Genomic DNA, 19,113 nt, shown 5'->3' on the forward strand with positions numbered 1-19,113 from the left:
GCTGCATTTCACAGCTCAACTTTGTTCAGTTTCGATGTTACATCTCTAAAGAACCCAGAGTCAAGCAACCACACGTTGACTAGCAGTTCACTGCACGCTTCATTCCTTACTCAGGAAAACTAATGATTTCAGACATGAGATCGAAAAAAAACTTTGCAGGACCTTCCCACATTAGCATGGAGGATTTGTTCATGAGAGGCAGCATCAAGTTTATCGAGTAAGGATTGCAACAAGTGATGCTGCAGGGGTCTTGCCTAAATTGAGTTTACAATCTTAATAACTTTCATTAGATGAGAGAGGTCTATAACTGTGATCACTAATGCTTGCTGGTGGTAATTTACAAAAGAAGCAAAATCATTTTTGCAGAATGCATCAAAGCCCACATCTGGAGGTGTACCTTCAGTTGTGAACAGTTTCTTGACTAGGATTGATTTGGAAATGCCGGTGTTGGACTGGGATGTACAAATTTAAAAATCACACAACACCAGGTTATAATGCAATGGGTTTATTTGGAAGCACTAGCTTTCGGAGCGCTGCTCCTTCATCAGGCTAGAACTTTTGCTATAAATTCTGTGTTTTACAATGTTATACTCCACAACCACCTGATGAAGAAGCAGCACTCCGAAAGCTAGTGCTTCCAAATAAACCTGTTGAACTATAACCTGATGCTGTGTGATTTTTAACTTTGACTGGGAACGTTTTTCTCAGGCACATTCCTTTAGAATTTGTAGTTACTATCCCCAACGTTTCATGTCTCCTTAAGGGGCGAAAGGGTGAGGAAAGGGTAAGTGGTATGTCCTTAATAAAAACACATACAAAGATAATCAGCAGGGTTGCATCAGTCCTGCTGATGCATTTATCGAACTGTACTAAGAAGCACTCACATTCCTTCAGGACTTGCCCCAGTTATGGAAAGTTAGCATTGACAATGATTCCATCTTGCTACTGTGGAATCACCAAATGACATGCTCTGGATTGCTGTTATTATTTCATCATTGCTCTTAAAGTTTTTGAATAAAGAGTCAATAGCCACAGTGATTGCTTCTTAATTCACTTCACCATCTGTGAACAATTCCTTGTGCTTTACCAGAAGAGGGCAAAAAATGAAATGATGCTTCAGTGCAGGCCTTGCCTTTTGCTGCTGGTTTAGAAAGATTGACTGTTGAGCATTAAAAACAGGCTTCAACTTTCTTTATCCAAAGCATACTGATGAAAGGAAATCTATCCTTGACTTTACTGTGCATCTTCGTGCGGGGTCATTGCAAATACCCCTTTTTACTTATCGAAATATTTTGGTGACAAATAAGGCAATTGCTCTGATTGTTTACAGTTGTGAGCAGAAATTCATTTTCCCATTCCATATGGACATTGTTCATTTTTGGTTTCTTTATAGATGTTCAGGATCATCACTCATCATTATTGCTTCAGCATGTGGTTCATGGGCTCCCTCTGCCATTGGTCACACTGCAGACCAGCCACTAGATCCGCATGACCAGAACATTGGAATGTTGCTGCTGCTTCCAAATGTGGATGCACAGGATGCTGGTTCTGAGGTCGCAATTTGGTTCCAGGGCTCCTGAATGGATTGAGGTCATGTTGCGGCTGTACAGGACATTTGTTAGGCCACTTTTGGAATATTACAATTCTGGTCTCCTTCCTATTAGACGGATGTTGTGAAACTTGAAAGGGTTCAGGAAAGATTTACAAGAATGTTGCCAGGGTTGGAGGGTTTGAGCTATAAGGAGAGGCTGAACAGGCTGGGGCTATTTTCCCTGAAGCGTCGGAGGCTGAGGGGTGACCTGATAGAGGTTTATAAATCATGAGGGGCATGGATTGGATAAATAGACAAAGTCTCTTCCCTGGAGTGTGGGAGTCCAGAACTAGAAGGCATAGGTTTAGGGTGAGAGGGGAAAAATATAAAAGAGATCTAAAGGCAATTTGTTCATGCAGAGGTTAGTGCATGTATGGAATGAGCTGCTAGAGGAAGTGGTGGAGGCTAGTACAATTGCAACATTTAAAAGGCATCTGGATGGGTATATAAATAGGAAGGGTTTAGAGGGAAATGGGCCGGGTGCTGGCTAGTAGGACTACGTTAGATTGGGATATCTGGTCTGCATGGGTGAGTTGGACCAAGGAGTCTGTTTCCATGCTGTACATCTCTGACTTTTTGACTCTATGTGAGAGGGCAATGGCATTCCCCAAGTTTTTCTTCACCCTGCATGGACTTGCTAGACAAGCAGCTGAAGGAGAAAGTAGCAGGTGAACAGAGGATGGGCAGACGAGCAGACCTGCCCATTTAGCTGTTCTTACAGAGAGATGAAGGGCTGTAGTAATAGTATAAACATTAGGCCTTAGTGTATTTATTGTTAGTTTTTTTTTTCATTGTCATCATGAGACATACTTTAGCCATAAACGATAGTCCATGTAGACCAAACTGAAGCATAATGCAACAAGCTGGAAAAGCCTATTAAGAGCTTTAACATTTCTCTAATTTTCATTTTTCCCGAAAGCAGACATAAGAGATACACTGAGCCTGCCTGTCAGAGATACACACAGTGAGGGAACACTGGTGGGCACTGAGCCTGACTGTTAGAGATACACACAGTGAGGGAACACTGCTGGGCACTGAGCCTGACTGTTAGAGATACACACAGTGAGGGAACACTGGTGGGCACTGAACCTGACTGTTAGAGATACACACAGTGAGGGAACACTGGTGGGCACTGAGCCTGACTGTTAGAGATACACACAGTGAGGGAACACTGCTGGGCACTGAGCCTGACTGTTAGAGATACACACAGTGAGGGACACTGGTGGGCATTGAGCCTGACTGGTAGAGACCAGTTGATCACAATCAATATGTTGGAGATCACAGATGTAAGATATAATGTAGTGAAGGTGTTCTGCACGTATCAGTATCCCTTTTGCACCAGTGCATTTTTTTTCCCAATTTTTAACACAAGCCTTTAAGTGACCTCTCTAAATGAGGTTCCTGTTGCACAATTTGGTGCCAAACTTGTGACTTCCTGTCCATTGGAAAACAAATCAAGACTCGTTCCATTTGTTCCCTTCATGAGCCAGCAGCTCAGAGGATACTGTTACCCCGGAGAAAGTGAGGACTGCAGATGCTGGGGATCAGAGCTTAAAAATGTGTTGCTGGAAAAGCGCAGCAGGTCAGGCAGCATCAAAGGAGAAGGAGAATCGACGTTTCGGGCATAAGCCATCTGAGTTAGATACGATCCTAGAAAACAGAGGAGGTCAATGTCTATCTCATCCACAAAACTGTACAACAACCAATCCTCCCAACCTGACACCAACAACACCTGAGATGATCCCACCTTAATCCACCTGGCAGAATTGGGTCAAACCCAGTCTTACTTTCTCATCAATGGAGTGTAAAATCAGAATTAGTTAGTGAGGAAGCACAGATCCTTATGTAGATCAATGTGTGTGAGTGGCTGTACTTCTGTAAAGAGTAGACATCAGTATTGCTCATTGGCACCTGCCATTCCGAACTCAAGTCATCACAAGATGGTGTTGGCTTTTTCCACCAACTGGAACACATTTTCATTGACTTGGTGAGGACCCATAAATCTGAAAGGGACTCCATCAGTTTGGATGCTCATCTTCCTGTTGCGTGCAAGTTTGTCCAGCAACAAGACAAAGACGAGTGTTGCTTGAGATGTGAATGTGTGAAGGAGCACTTGATGATTATACACAGTCCCACAAGGTGGTGAGTAGGAAATACAATGACTAGAAGATTGTCAGCATCAGGTGGGCATGAGTATTGTGCAAGGACTGGTGACATGGGTATTCCTATGTGATATGGCTGTACCGAGGCAGAGTTGGGCTGAGGGATGACCCTATGAGTGTGAGGTTACAGTGAGAAGATGGTGGCACTTACCCTTGCAGGGTGCAGAAGATTGTTCAACCACTTTCTACACTAAGTCTTGCTATGCTGGTGCCTACAAAAGGCTCTGATCTGCTGTATGAACTCAGCCCAGACCTCCCAGTTCTGAGGGGAGGACATCTCCCACCCATCAGAGAGACCTCCTTTTTGACCTAGATGGCCTAGAACATAAAAGTAGGATGCTCAGTGCATAGGGAAGGATAATGATAATGATTGGTTTTGGTATTCATTCCTTTTGCCAAGTCGAGGGGTAAATATGGTGAGAGATACTTTGACCCTGGAAGATGCTAGTGGGGCAAGAGTTTCTTCCCATTATTCACATGATGTTTGTTGTTGGAGTTGCCTTGGAACTGTTTACATGTAAAGTGAGATGTAATTGGTGGCCTGAGAAAACATACCATGAGCCACGGTAGATATGACTTGATCTAAGATGCCAATCGCCACATTTGAACTCTGAAATGGCAAATCCCAGCCATAATGGCATGTGGGCATATGATCCCTAAAACCTTCTCAGGTGGTACTGCAATCAAATACTATCGACGGGAATGGAAACAAAATTGCAACTTTGCAATAATGGCCAATTCAAAAATGTACCATTTCAAAATTCATTTTGCTCAAAATATATTTTTCGAGATGCTTAAATGCTTAAATCATAGTCCACTTGGAGATTTTCAGTATAATTTCTTCAAAGTGTCTTTGACATGTTAGTAAGTGGTTCAGACAAATGAGAGCACTGTGGAATATCTCATCACACTCAGAGAAATGTAACACTTCTGGAAAAGCAGGTGCCTATGGCAATGTAGATCATTTGAACAACAGTTCACACCTCAGTTATTGTGGGTTCAGGACCTATGAAGAAGGACATTCTAACCAGCTTTCAGAAAATGTTTGATGGTTTTTTAATTTCCCAGGTGACATGCTTGACTTCAAGGAGAAACACTCAGTACAATGGACACCTGATCTACGAGGCATCATTGATATTACAAACTAGGGAAATTATTCCAATCCCTTTCCTGTCTAGAGCAGAGGTATCACAATAATAATATGGCTGAAAGAGAAAGAGCAGAAAATATCATCATAAAGATTTGTGCGGCTAATATAACTACACTGCTAATTTTTGACAACTCATTTTCTTAAACATAGGAGAACTCCTCATTGTTTATTGTAATTTACGATCCATTCTCAGAATGTATGATTTTAAAATTGGTTATTTCCAAAAATATAGCTTTCTTTCTGTGATAAATAACAGCCAGTCATCATATAATGATCTTTTGAAGCTTTTTAAACAGCTGAACCAATTTTCACTGGTCTCTATGAAGAAGAATTCATTCATTCAGTTACAGGTGATACATTTTGCAAAATGGTTAAAAGACATCTGGATGGATCCATGAATAGGAAGGGTTTAGAGGGAACTGGGCCAAGTGCTGGCAAATGGGACAAGATTAATTTAGGATATCTAGTGGGCATGGACATCTTGGACCAAAGGGTCTGTTTCCATGCTGTACAACTCTATGACTCTATCGCAAATGAGGGGGTTTTCTCTCAACAGTGCAGCCCTACTGATTCATCATCCACTAATACCTTTGCAGATGTTACTCTGAGAGACTGATATGCTCTGCACAAGATTTTTCTGATGGCTTATTAAGGTAAGAAGACTTCACTTGCTCCAAAGTCACTAACATAGGGGTTGACTGTTACTGGAATGTTCCAGCCCAGGAGTGTCTGTGCAAATGGCTTTCCAAACAATAGGTCGAACATTGTCAAATGCTGCAATATGTAAGATTAAAAATATCAGGTGATATGTAGTGATAATGCCACTGGATTAGTAATTCAGATGCCAAATCTAATGCTCTGGGGGAGCATGGGTTCAAATCCCCCTATGGCTACATGTGGAACTTCAATTGAATTAATGCATTGATAATTGAAAGCTAGTCTAAATATTGGTGACTGTGAATTAATCATTGACTATTGTAAAAGCCTAACTGGTTCACTAATATCCTTTCAGAAGGAAATATGTCATCCTTACTCGGTGCAACCTTTGTGTGAATCCAAACATTCAGCAATGTGATTGAAGATACACTGCCCTTACTCAAGACCAACCAAGGATGGGCCACAAATACTGACCCTGCCAGTGACACCCACACTCTGAAAGAATAAAGAGAAACTTCTCATAAAATGGCAGTAGGAGACCAACCTTAGGTACAGGCCTGAGTTTCCACATGGAAAAGATCTATTTGCTTAAGTTTGCTACCTGCCAATAAAGTAGTTCATCTTACACATGGGAGAAAAGTGGTAGAAAGACACAGGGCAAACACATCTTGCGAGCTCTGCGAAACACAATAAACTTTAATCCCTTTTAGTATATTTGCAGCCTGACATTTTATCATCATGTTGAAAGGTTCAAAATGCTGACTGCTATGATGTTTCTTGTAAGTGCTTGAGGGTTATTTTGGTCCAATTAATGTATCTCAATACGTCGAGTCCACTGAAGCATGGGAACTAAATCAGACCATTCGGTCTTTGAGTGTGAGTCATCATTCAGTTATGGTTAACCTATATTCTAATGTTATCCACCCTCCTTCATTCTATAATCCTTAATATCTCTCCATATCGCAAAGTTATTGATCAATTCTGACTACAGAACAAAAGGCCTGAAACTGTTACTCGCTCCATTGATATTCTCAGGCCAGAAAAATATTCTCAGCATTTTGTGTGTTTATTACAGATTTCCAAATCCACAATGCTTTTGTACATATTAATCTCAGCTTATTTTTAATTTTCAGCTAACCCTCAGCCTCAGCAGCTTTTTTAAGAGTTAGCATTCCAGTGATAAGCTTGAACCTCCTTATGTGCTGCAACTCCCAGGTAGATCACTGCTGTTCCAATCTACTGGCAGAATAATGTGTGCTCCAGGGCTGTCTGCTGCTACTGCTGCATTGTTTTCGGCAGAAACTTGTAATCTATTATTCACTTCACTCACCACATCCTATTGATACTTATTTTAGCATGAAGCTGCAGTCATACTGTGGATGGAAGGTATAGTGTTTTACTGCCAAGTTAGATTGCATTCTTCAGTAAAAGTGAACAACTTTTGTTGACAAATGAGCTTCAAGATTAGTGAGGAAAAGAAAATATGGTCCTAGATCTATATCATGAAATTCCTTGTCAATGTCTTTGTTGGGAACTCATCCCCAAAATGGATGTTTTTTATTTTACATGGCCATGACAGAAACAATTGTTTTTCTAACTTTATTCTCCATTTGTAGACCTGCAGCATTGATTTTCAGGAATCAAAAGTCAAGGAAGGTGCTAACAAAGTATCAATTTTATAGATAAACATTGACCTTTATTTTCAATAAATTCAATCGCGAGCATAAATTTGAGTCAATGGATCACATTAAACCAAAATGGGGCCAGGGTGGTCACATGACTGCAGCATAGCTCTAAACAAGTTTGGTGTAAGCTCACAAACTCAATTTTAATGCCTGATTCCATCTTTCTTAAACATTTCTAAAAATGCAACAATTTTGTGCTGCTATTGAGAAGCATTATTGAATAACGAAAGCACAAAGCCTGGAACAAGCCAAACCATTTTTGCACCTATTTCATTCTACTCCTTGAGGAGATCTGCTATCACTTATTTTTATAACCAGATGAAGAGCTGGGGTTGCTTTGGGGCCTGGGAAGTGGGTTAGAGGTCCCAAAAGATGTTATTACAATTAACAGCTGGAATGTTGTGGTCTTAAGAGCAGTTTACGTAGGTGTAGAGTTGGGATAAGGTGAACAGCAAAAGACAAGCCTTTTTACCATTATATTTGACAAAGGTGTGTTGAACCAAAATGAATTGCATGCTTAAATTGAAGCAAGTCCAATATATCCTGTTATTTCCTCAGTAAAATTGAAAACTGCCAAACACACAAGTGGTGAGCTGAGTTTTCTTCACCACATGGAGCGTATGGGTTTGGATCCATTGATCTGTAGTGAATGAAGATTGGTGGAGATATATTCAGCCATATTTGCTTCATGTGAAAAGAAAAAAGAATAGAAGTTCTCTGCATGAAATATAGCAGGAGTGAGGAGAAATAGAAGTAAGAAAGCTGAAAGGCTTTAAATCAACCTCTCTGCTTTTACTGTGCATAGCTCCATTAATATCTCTGAAGCAAACTGAATAAAATTTGTTGTTCAACAAAGATAAAATGGTATTTTTAATTATGAGTCTTATGAAAATTGTGACACTGCATTAACCCATTTAAAGTGCCTACATTTTAGGCCATAATTTGAACTAATTTTTATTTCCAAGGGTCAATAGGTGAGCTTTTATATCTGTGATACCGAAAAATATTAAAAGGACAAGAATTCCAAAGTTAAATAAATTAAACAGGGATACAATAAAAAAATTGCAAAGAATTTAGTCATGTAATTTAACCCTTGGAAGGCTGCAGATGTGTGGTTTGGGCTGTTCATGAAACGTCAGTGTGGCTTCTAAATATGGACACAAAAAACAGGTGGAAATGCCTTTTTTTTTCTTCCAGCAGTACATAATTCTTCAGCTTATCCTTTTGCAAGTCCAGTTACAAATGTACAGAGAGTCAATTCTACAAATACAACAAAGTAGAGGAAACTTAGAGCACATTCATTCAATAGCGGGTAGGAAAACAAAAATGTTTCTATTTTAAGGTTAACAGAAAATGTTTTGTATATTCTAGCCAGGAGAGTGCAGTGGAATTATTCAAGTTCAACTATGTTTATTCACTAAATTCAGCTATCTAGTGTCCTGAGTAAACATTTATTTATGAAAAATAAATAACTGGCAAACTGTACTTCACTGTGACATGGTTTGACCTTCAGGGTGGTATTCACTTTCCAAAACATAGGAACCTTTTTTGTTAAACCAGTGATACTGAACGGATATTGAGGTGGAGACGGAATTTAATAAGGGCCCACATTTCTAAACGACATTAGTGACTGCAAAATAAAGTTTTAGCCTTTTTACAGTATTTTATATCGAAAATAAGTTCTCTTGGGTTATATTTACTGTGGACTCTGTCTCAAATAACAGACTTACAAAAGCAGGCTTGTTTGTCTAGCTTTATGCAGCAGCTAAAAATAAATTTATTTTTATAAGGCTTGGTGTTGCCTTATATGTTACAAATTGTTGTATAAATATATAAACTGTGTGTTGACTAGTCATTCAGTGCTGCTTCGTATCACAAACAAGAAGGATTTTCAGCGTTCTTGTGTTCATTGATTTGAGACATGAATATACTTGTGTTCCATCCTGTGGCCAATAGCAGAGTCTAACTCTCCTAACATCTGTTATGTCATGGTTTAGGAGAAATGCTGGGCTCGCGAGAATGCAACAGTGTGTTTTCTGTTTCATAAGCATAACTTTACCATTCTCTCAAATTCCAATGTTGATTCTCTCATAGCCAAGGCATCCAGCTTGGTGATAATGTCGCTTGCAGAAATAAACTCTAAACCTATTTTCTTGCTCATGTTCCATTTCAATCACTATATTAGCAATTATACTTATTCTGGAAGTCTTGTCCTAACCCTTTCTGCTTCTTTTTCCATCCTTAAGACACTCCTACCTTGTTGACTAAGCTAGTTTATTTGGATCGGTCTGTTTGATAATGCCCCCATGAAGGGCTTTATGATATTTTACTACATTTAGAGGCAAATTGTAATTGCAAGCTGTTGTGCAGAATTTAACATTGCTGTCATAGACCTGATATTACTTGGTAATTAACTTTTCAATGTCTGTAGATTTCTAGTATGTGTATTTTGAAGCAGAGCAATTAAGCAAAAAATAGAAATTTTCCTGAATTGGGCAAAATCAGTGATTCTAGACCAAATAACACCTAAAACTGTACTTGTTTTGGAAAGTTTTTTTAAGTTTCCACTAAAATGTATTTGCATATCACATGAAATATCTGCCATAAACAAGTGTAATAGGGCAGTACTTAATAAATAAATCAAAAGATATGTCTCAGAAAATATTCATACAATGGTTACATCACAATAGAGGGGCACTTGCACCCAAACTGTCTTTGCTAGATCTTTACAAGAGCAATATAGCTAATTCCCACCTTCCCAGCCCTCCATAAGTCCTGAAAATTCTCCCTCATGGGGTAATTATCCAATTCCCTATTGGAAACCATGACTGAGTCTGTTTCCATTATGCTTGTAAAAACAAATTCCAGATTCTAACCATTCACTGAATAAAAAATTGCCCCTTTCACCAATCACCTGAAATCAATGTCCTCAACCTTTCAGCAGATGGCTACAGTTTTTCATATTGATATATTAGAAGTGATAACTTCGTAAAGTTTGATTCATAAAAATGAAATTGTGGTCACTACAAAAAATTAAGCATTTTAAATCACAGTACCAATGCAGCATCCATGCATAACCCAATGTTAAATTACCTGAAAATAAATATATAAATAAAACAGAAGTATTTTCCAGTTACCTTAGGGTACAGTAATCTTTCACTTATTCAAAGCGTTCATGTCCAAAAAGATTCAGCTTTCTCCTTGTAGCCCTACAAAAGTCTGCAAACAATGCAATCAGCAGAAATTTTCAATAGTGATTAATTCACCCTGGAGGCTTAACTCTTGTCTAACATTCTTAAAAATAGAACAAAATGTCACAAAACTCAAGTTGCACTGGGTGCAATTGAACTCAAGTTCTGCTCCCTTGCTTTTAAATCAGAGGAATTGTGCCAATGAAAGCAAGACAATAAGCAGAAGCTCTAGGCTAAGATGTTCATTTGTCTCACCCCTTAAGGGTTATAATTGTAGGCATCAAAATGTAAGTACTGTAACTGAAACTTGCAATATAATTACAATTCGGGTCTGAGGAAGTTATATTGCTGAAATGTTCATCCTTTTTCTCCATGGTGATGCTGTCAGACCTTCAGAATATTTCTGTTTTTCAGCATTTCCTGGTCTTATTTCAGATGTCCAGCATTCACATTGACGGTTTGATACACTGTTTTCTTGTATTATTAATTAATTGCTGATCGGAAGGACAGAAAATCAGACGGGTGCAGAAAAAGCCGAGCAAGAATGACAAAATGAGGAATGGATTGATGAAAAACAGTATGTGAGAGAAACAGTAAAGAAAATAAAGACAGAGAAGACAAAGAATGAAACAAAGAATGGAGAGGGAGTAGAGATGGTGAAAGAGAAGATCAATGAGGGAGAAAGTACTTTGTTGGGCAAACTACATTATTCAGAGGGAGATTATGCAGAGAAGGAGGAAAATTACAGAAACATGGATTTATAGAGGAGTAATGGTGGTAGAAAAATTCTGGTTGAATAATGAAATATAAACATTAAAGTTCTTGGGCTGCAACAAAACGGAAACTTTACATTGTCCTACGGTTTCCTGGATATCCCTGGGGGAGCAAGGAATGCTTGTGGCTAGGTAGGTACAACCAGCCTAAGCCTTGTTCTCCTTATTCACCATCCCATTCCTTCCTATGCCAATGGACACTGCAGCCAGGTTACTTCATTGGACAGCTGGCATGTGGAAGGCTTCTTTCTTCCAGGATCAGTCAGAACATTCCCATGATTGGAAATAGGCAAGAGGCAGTTCAGTGAGCATTCATTGCCATTTAGAGACTTATAGAGCCATGTGAAGTTGAGCATAGCTGTTGTGTTATGTCTTGCAACAGATCTGCAATATACCTTCAAGAGATATGCTCATGATGCCAATATCATATCATGACTGATCATCACCAGACTGATTCTTCGGAAGGCAGGACTGATGAATGAAGAGAGACTACACCGCTCAGGATTATACTCTCTGGAGTTTAGAAGAACAAAGAGAGTTTTGATAGAAACATTTTTAAAAATGCTAACAGGTTAAACACAACAAGGACGTTCCTGAATCTTGGGGGAATCTTGAACCAGCGGTCACGTTCTAAGGACATGAAGTAGGTCAATTAGGACTGAGCTGAGGAGACATTTTTCACTCAGTGAGTGATGAGCCTGTGGAATTTTTGTTTACAAGAAGGATTTCGATATAGTATTTCAGGCTAAAGGAATACCAGGGAGAAAGCAGGAATAGGGTACTGAGTTGGATGATCAACAATTGTCATATTAAATGATGGAGCAGGCTCAAAAGGCTGAATAGCCTGCTCCCTGCTCCTATTTTCTAGGAGTCTATGTTTCTATGGGATGTAATGTAATGGTATAAATGTCTCATACCTCATCTTACTGAGTCCTCTTGGAACATGATACCTGTGGGAAGCATGCTACAGTACATCTGAATTACTGGGTTTGAGCCCACACATTACATTGACTGCAATGCACATATGTGGAATTCTTCAGTACTACATGACCCATATCACCTTAAGTTACGGGAGCAAAGCATCATATCACAGTAGTTGAAGTTCATCATATTGCACAATTATCAAAGCTCTCAGGTACATCACATCATATAACAGTAGGCCCTATGATCTTGTAATTGCTCCAAAGAGATAGGTTTCCAGAAAAAGATGTGGGATATGGAATTATAAGCACAAATGATATGGAAGGGATTAGTTATATCACTGGAAAACAGCTTGCTACACTCCCAAGCCATGAGCCCAGCTAATTCAGAGCAGTCTAATTTGACTTAAAAAACAGAAAGGAACCAGATCATGCTGATCATCTTCAGAGAGTAGAAGAGGTCCTGAGCATCCTAACAAAGATGAAAGAGCCCATAAGTATGGAAAGACAGAGAAGAAAACCACGGGAGTTTAAAGAGGCTAGGCCAGAGCCAGTTGGATTAAAAGGGGTCAGGCTCAAATCCACAGGAATTAAAAAGGCTAGAAAAGAGCCTATTAAGTTAAAAGGACTCAGAATAGAACCCAGGAAACAGTTGAGAGAGACTGGACAAACTAAACAAATTTCTACAGGGCTCAAGAAGGCTGGAAAATGCTCAGAGCTCCTACAGTGGATGAAAAATCCCTGTCAGGGATAAGGTGGCTGGGGAAGCTACACGGTTTTAAAAGCAAGAGTCAGAGGGGTCAAGAAATGGCCTGTTGATTTCAAAAGCAGTGAAGTAAATGAGCCAAAGATCGAATTAGCAAATGCTTTTGTTGTTGAAATAAGTGACAAGCGGGACAATTCCTGTCCAGATAAACCCGAGGGAGAGGCTCAACATAGTGAAAGGGCCATAGGGCCGAACAGTGGAACCCCGTTGTTAACTGAGATTCCCAAAGCACATGGGGCTGAATCAGTCCCAGCCCATCTCTGCAGTATCTCAACTGGGGAAGTCGTCATTCCATAAGCAAAACAGTCCTTGCAACCGCCCTTAAAGGTGCTGTGCCTAACTCCTCAAATAGGTGTACAATACTCAGTTGTTGGGCCAGAAGAAAGCCAAGATGTCAGGTTGGGAGTAGCAAGGATTGAAAGAGATCCAGCCTAAATGTGGCAAAGGAAATTCTTCTCCCTGGGGATAAATAGGATCACAGAAAGTTGCCAAACCTAACTGGAAGATTTGAAATTAAGCGAGCTTGTGTCCTCATTGGATGGGCAGGAGAGCTGACTATTTGAAACCTTATTTCCACATCTAAACGGAGGCCAGAGAGGTTGTCACAGTGACTGAGAAAGCTACCTTACCTTGACTTAAAAACCAGGCAGCCCCTACACTTGCTGAATGGCTAGGAGATCTGTCCATTTAACACCTTCCTCTCACATTTATAGGGACACCAGGAAAATCCCCAAACTGACAAACAATGGTTACAACTACTTCATTAACTAAAGTGACTCTAAAGTGACTCATCCAAGAACACAAATAAAATCTCCTGATCTCAGAGCAGATCAATATACTTTCTGGACTGTATGCCATGTTTTGTAGAAAGCTGGTCTATTGTGAGCAACACAGTCTAGGAAAACTCTACTCAACTATTCACATGTCAGTCTGAGAAGTGCTAATCTGCTCTTAACATCATGTCTTGCATGATTCTCTTGACAGAAGACCGGATATCAGACTTGGCCTAACTGGCCCTTCAGTCTCACCCTCTCAGAAACCTGGTTTCCTGAAAAAAATCCTACATTTCTCCTGAAAACTAGACCAACCACACTTCTCTACTTGCAGTCACTAAGAACAGATTTCTGAGAAGAACCTTTGCTGCTCACAGACATTTTTAACTTACTCAAAACCTCATGTATTAATATCTGTACATTCAGTTGTTAAGTTAATCTTATTTGTAACTTCTTGCCTTTCCTTATTTTCTTCATTCCTTGTATGATTGTGTGTGTCCGTATTTGTTGTGGCGATAAATTTAGGTTTTTAATGCATGAATAAATTACACTTTTGTCTTAACCCTGCTGAGAGCTTTTTGCAGGTGATTTCAAAATTATAGTTTACATATGAAAGTGCATTTGGGTGGACACACCGAGATGTTTTTCAAAAGAGTAACTAAAGAATAAATAAATCAAAATCACTTCTGATGACAGAGAAAAGAGGAGAGCAATAAAATGTTTCAGTTCATCTCTTCCTCTTTTCTGTTATAATAAACAGTCTCTCATGTTTGGGATAATAGTACAATAAAATGCTGTTTACTCTCATTCAAGAAAATTGACTAACTTCGTCAATGGCTCCTTACCTTCTAACATCCATACCATGCATTGTCTCCTAAAGTAGTTGTTAATTTTTTTGGAAAGAAAACAGAAGTGTGACTTACCAAGAGCCCTAGGAATCATGAAAATTCAAGTCCCAACAGCAGTGCCTTAAATTTAATTCCAGAGTTTCTAGAATTTGATTCAGCTCTCTAAATAAAATAGGAGAAACAGCACTGAATACAAGATTGCAGTCAAATCTCAGCAACATGTACCACTCAGAAATAATAATAAATGCACTTGACTGAAGTTAACCCAGTTCATTTGGTAACATGCTTGCCTTTGAAGATTGTGGGATCAAAGCCCCACTACAGACTTGAGTGTATGATTGAGAAGAGTACTTCAGTGCAATATTGAGAGAATAGGACATTGTTGAAGATGGTACCTTGCAACTGAAATGCCCATAGAATAATTTTTTCAGAGCTCAAAAAAGTCATGGTGTTATATTTTCATACCTCTGAACAATGTGGGCAATGGCAAGAGAGTCGTGTAAGTACATTGGGAAGGGAGAAACATTCTGATTTTCCACATGAGTTTTAAATAGCTAATGAGCATCTCGCTATTGAACGATGAGTCTGGGAGTTCACAGTAAGTCATCTAGGGAGCCACACAGTAATGAGCTTGGGATCTGGTCAGTTGTCCATCAGGGCTATCCTTCCAGTCAGTCAGGGCTTGGACCATCGTCAGTTCAAGCAGAGTGTTTACTCAAAGGCAAGGGGTATATCAGAGGTCACAGCTAAAGTGGGCAAGTTGGGGAAGTCAGTTGTGGAGTCAAGAGGCAGCATTCTGGGATGCAGTAATGTAATAATCGAGAAGCAGAAGCAAATCAACATGGAAGGGTGGAAGAAGGTAGAACGTGAGGGGACCAGTCTACTGCAGTGCTGGGGAGGGGGTGTCAATGGACCACACCACCCTTGCTTCAATGGGGGAGCATTACATTACTATACTAATTAGTACTAAGCAGTAGTCCTGTGCTCAGAAGGTAAAGTAGGGAGATGAAGAGTTAAATAAAAGAATTGGGAAGGAATGCGGAGGTTTTTGTCAGATGGTGCATTTAGAAAAGATCGTGAAGATTGTAGGGGCTGGCACCTAGAGTAACAGGCGCAATGCGCAATTTACTCTGAAGCACCAGCTGTGTTGCACTCCATCGCCATCCAATTCTCGAATGTGTGATTAAAATGAAAAATGGCTGCCAAAAGCCCAGAATGGGTGGAGTCAGTTTATTTTGTTTAGTCTGCGGGAGAGGATTCCACTGGCTTGTAATGTGAAGTCCTTCAAGACACGAATTGCAATAATCAGGCACTTAGATTCCAGACTCTCACTATCTGCAGTCACAAAATTCTGTAAGTGCATCATATGCATTGAGTGAAAACGAAGATTACACATCCTGGGCAGAAGCAGTCCTGATTATGACACTGATCATTACAAATTAATCCTAGCAAACACTGTTAAGCAGAAGTGATTGATAACATTTGAAATGTCACCTACCATTCAGAATTCACAGTTACACTTCAAGGACTCATAGGCTGCACAAGCGCATGGAATTGTTTTATTCCCATAATGCACTGTAAGTATTTAATAATGGATATGCTTTTCTCTGATAATTTAGGGGATTGGAGTAAAGGTGGGTGACAATGTCTCTGTAAATCCTAATGCACTGACAATTTGCCACTGTACATGTAGGAGATGGAACTGTGAAGCATACATCACAAGAAAGTGTACCATGCAAAAGGTCAATAGAGGGGCAACTTTATATGCTTCCTTGACAGAAGTCCCCATGGCCGCTGTATCAAGGAATAGAGAGCTGTCATTTGTGTGTGTTGTGAATGCTGACGTCTCACATTGCTAAGGACCTGGCCTGTTTCTCATATTCCCCAAACATTGGAACTGGAGCCAGTGGATCCAGCCACAGGACGGGTTATCATCACTGGCTACTCAGAAACTGAGGAGAAACACATGCATCAGCAAACACATGCATAGCAACAACCTTCAGCAGCTACTGAGCAGGTGAAGGAATTGTAGCAGGAGGTCCCTGAAGGATGTCGAGGAGGTACAGGAGGCCAACAACTTCTTGTTCTCCATATCATTTCCTCTAAACGGGGGAGGTACATGCTGCTGCTGAATGTGGATGGTCGTGGTAACCTCTCACAGAACTGTGTCACCTGTGGGAGCATTCCAGGAGCTGGCTGCTATTGTCTGAACACACATTGTATTGAGAGATCTGGGTCATAATTCAGCTGACTTCATTCACAGAAGAGAGTTCCCTTTGCTCAGTCTCAATTCACTTGTGATCGTTGCCACCACATCTTAGAGGTCTGTGCCAGGAAGCTTCCTTGGGCTTCATGCCTATATTCTTGAGAACTCTCAGGTTCGTGCTTCATTTCAAGAGATGGTCACTGGGACACAAGGGCTGCCCATGGCTGATGACTCTATTACTCAACCCCCTGACTGAGGCTGAGCCTAGATACAAGGCTATTCAATCTTTCCACCAAGACCATCATGTAGAACATTGGGACCTCTTCTTGAGGAGGCCTATGCATAGATTGGTCTGTGACTCTCTAGCAGTACTTTCCAGACAGACTGTGTTACATAACCATTGTAGGCTGGAGCAGACAAAGAGGGGACTTTGAGGGTTGCTGCAGATCTAGGAGAGAGCCAACAGTCTTCTGAGGATGAAGATGAGTATATTGAGCAGGAGAAGTTTCACCATCAGCCTGATAGAACTTCAAAGACTGAGCAAGTCAGGCAGGATTGATTAGTACTCAGCCCCAGGAGAACGGAGATGGACAATGTCATTGCTCTTCGACTGTAAATTAGTGGATGTTAGAAGAGCAAGTGGCTCCTGTTTGATTCCAGGAGCAGATGCAACTTTTTTGTTGCTTCTTTCTTTGCTTTTCCTGGAGTTCAATAAATGTTAACGTTAACAACAGTTTGTTTGTTTGACAACATCCACTCCTCTCATTCTCATTAGTGACAAAATGCCAAGCTACATTGGACTGTAGTGAAAGAGTAGCACACTTTCAGACAGGAATCTAACTGCATTCAGCAAGAGCAGCCTCTGGAGCTTTACTGGTGTAGCTGAAATTAAAGTAACAATTGAACAGGCAGGTGACAATTTAAAGTACTAATATATTTGCAGATGTGAGTTTCTATTTACAATGACGTGTCTGCCTCGTGCACCATTAGAAGATTTCCTTTTTCCTGAAACTCCCACTACATCGAGGTGCTGCCCTGGTATCCACAGATAGGGGTGGACAGAGCCTGCCCTCTGGTGGACACTGTTAGCTTGGTGTTTTGGGCAGATGACCCAGAGGTCAGTTGTGACTGGAGGGTCCAGACATGCTGAGAATGTCCTGACAAGATACAGGCTCACCCTCCTCAGCTTCAGCTTCCACAGGGTCAGAAACATCAGGCTGACTGGAAGAGGAGGTTCCTGAGTGGTGATGTCTGAAGGGGAGGGGGTGGCTCCTGCTCGAGCTGTGAGCTGGCTGGCACCTCCATATCTCCCTGTGAGGGAGGGGCACCTGGGTCAAGGTCAAGATTCTTCAGCCCTGGTCCACCCCGACCCCCTGTTTATTTCAAAGGTAATGGTGTATAAAAATAGAGAAGTCTAACTGAAACTGTATAAGGCAGTGCTGATAGCTTGGGGGACATGTTGATGCCATTGGGGGAGAGTCCAGGAGCAGAGGGCATAAACTGCTGTAGTTCATGTGACGTAGGAATTCCATCCCTAATCATATTGAAGATTCGCCTACAACACACGAACTACAGCAGTTCAAAAAGACTGTTCACTGCTTTCCTTCTCAAGAGTAACCAGAGACAGGCAATACATGCTGACCCAGCAAGCAATGCCCCGATCCCATGAGTGACTATAAAACTCAAGAAGTTGGGGGTCATAAAGTAGACATATATTGGGGCATTCTTGAGTTGGTAGGTATAACCAATAGAGTGCAACAGGGAACAATGCTGGAGCTCAGCAATTTAGAATATACATTAATGACTTCAACAAACTGGCAGAGAGTAATATATCTACATTGGCTGATAATACACAACTAGGTGAAAATGTAAATTGTGAGAAGGACATAGAAAGAGTTCTAAGGAGATAAAGGTTAAATGAACAAGCAACAAATGGAAGATAGAGTTTCATGTAGGAGTGTGAGAGACTACTCAGTTTGATCATAAAAATAAAAAAGCAGAATATTAACTATTAACTAATGTAAATGCTGATGCTCAAAGAGATTTAGGTGTGTTCATTCAAGGAGGTCAGAAGGTTAATGTGCAAGTAGCAAGTACAAAAAGCAACTAGGAGCACAACTCTATGTTTACACGAATGTATTGTTTATATTTCAAGGAGATCAGTGTGTAAGGATAAAGAAGTCTTACTACAAACTGCACAGGATATGGTGAGATCATATCTGGAATACTGTGTGCAATTTTGTTCTCTTGTATTTATGAAAGGCCAGCCAGTAAAGTTTTGCTGGACTTGTCTCTTGGTTGAGAGGGATGACAGACTGACTAAATTGGATCTATAGTTTCTGGGGTGTAAAGAAATGAGTGGTAATGCCATTGAAACATATAAAAGGTTTG

Source organism: Chiloscyllium punctatum, chromosome 38, assembly GCF_047496795.1.
Source record: "Chiloscyllium punctatum isolate Juve2018m chromosome 38, sChiPun1.3, whole genome shotgun sequence".
Taxonomy (NCBI): Eukaryota; Metazoa; Chordata; class Chondrichthyes; order Orectolobiformes; family Hemiscylliidae; genus Chiloscyllium; species Chiloscyllium punctatum.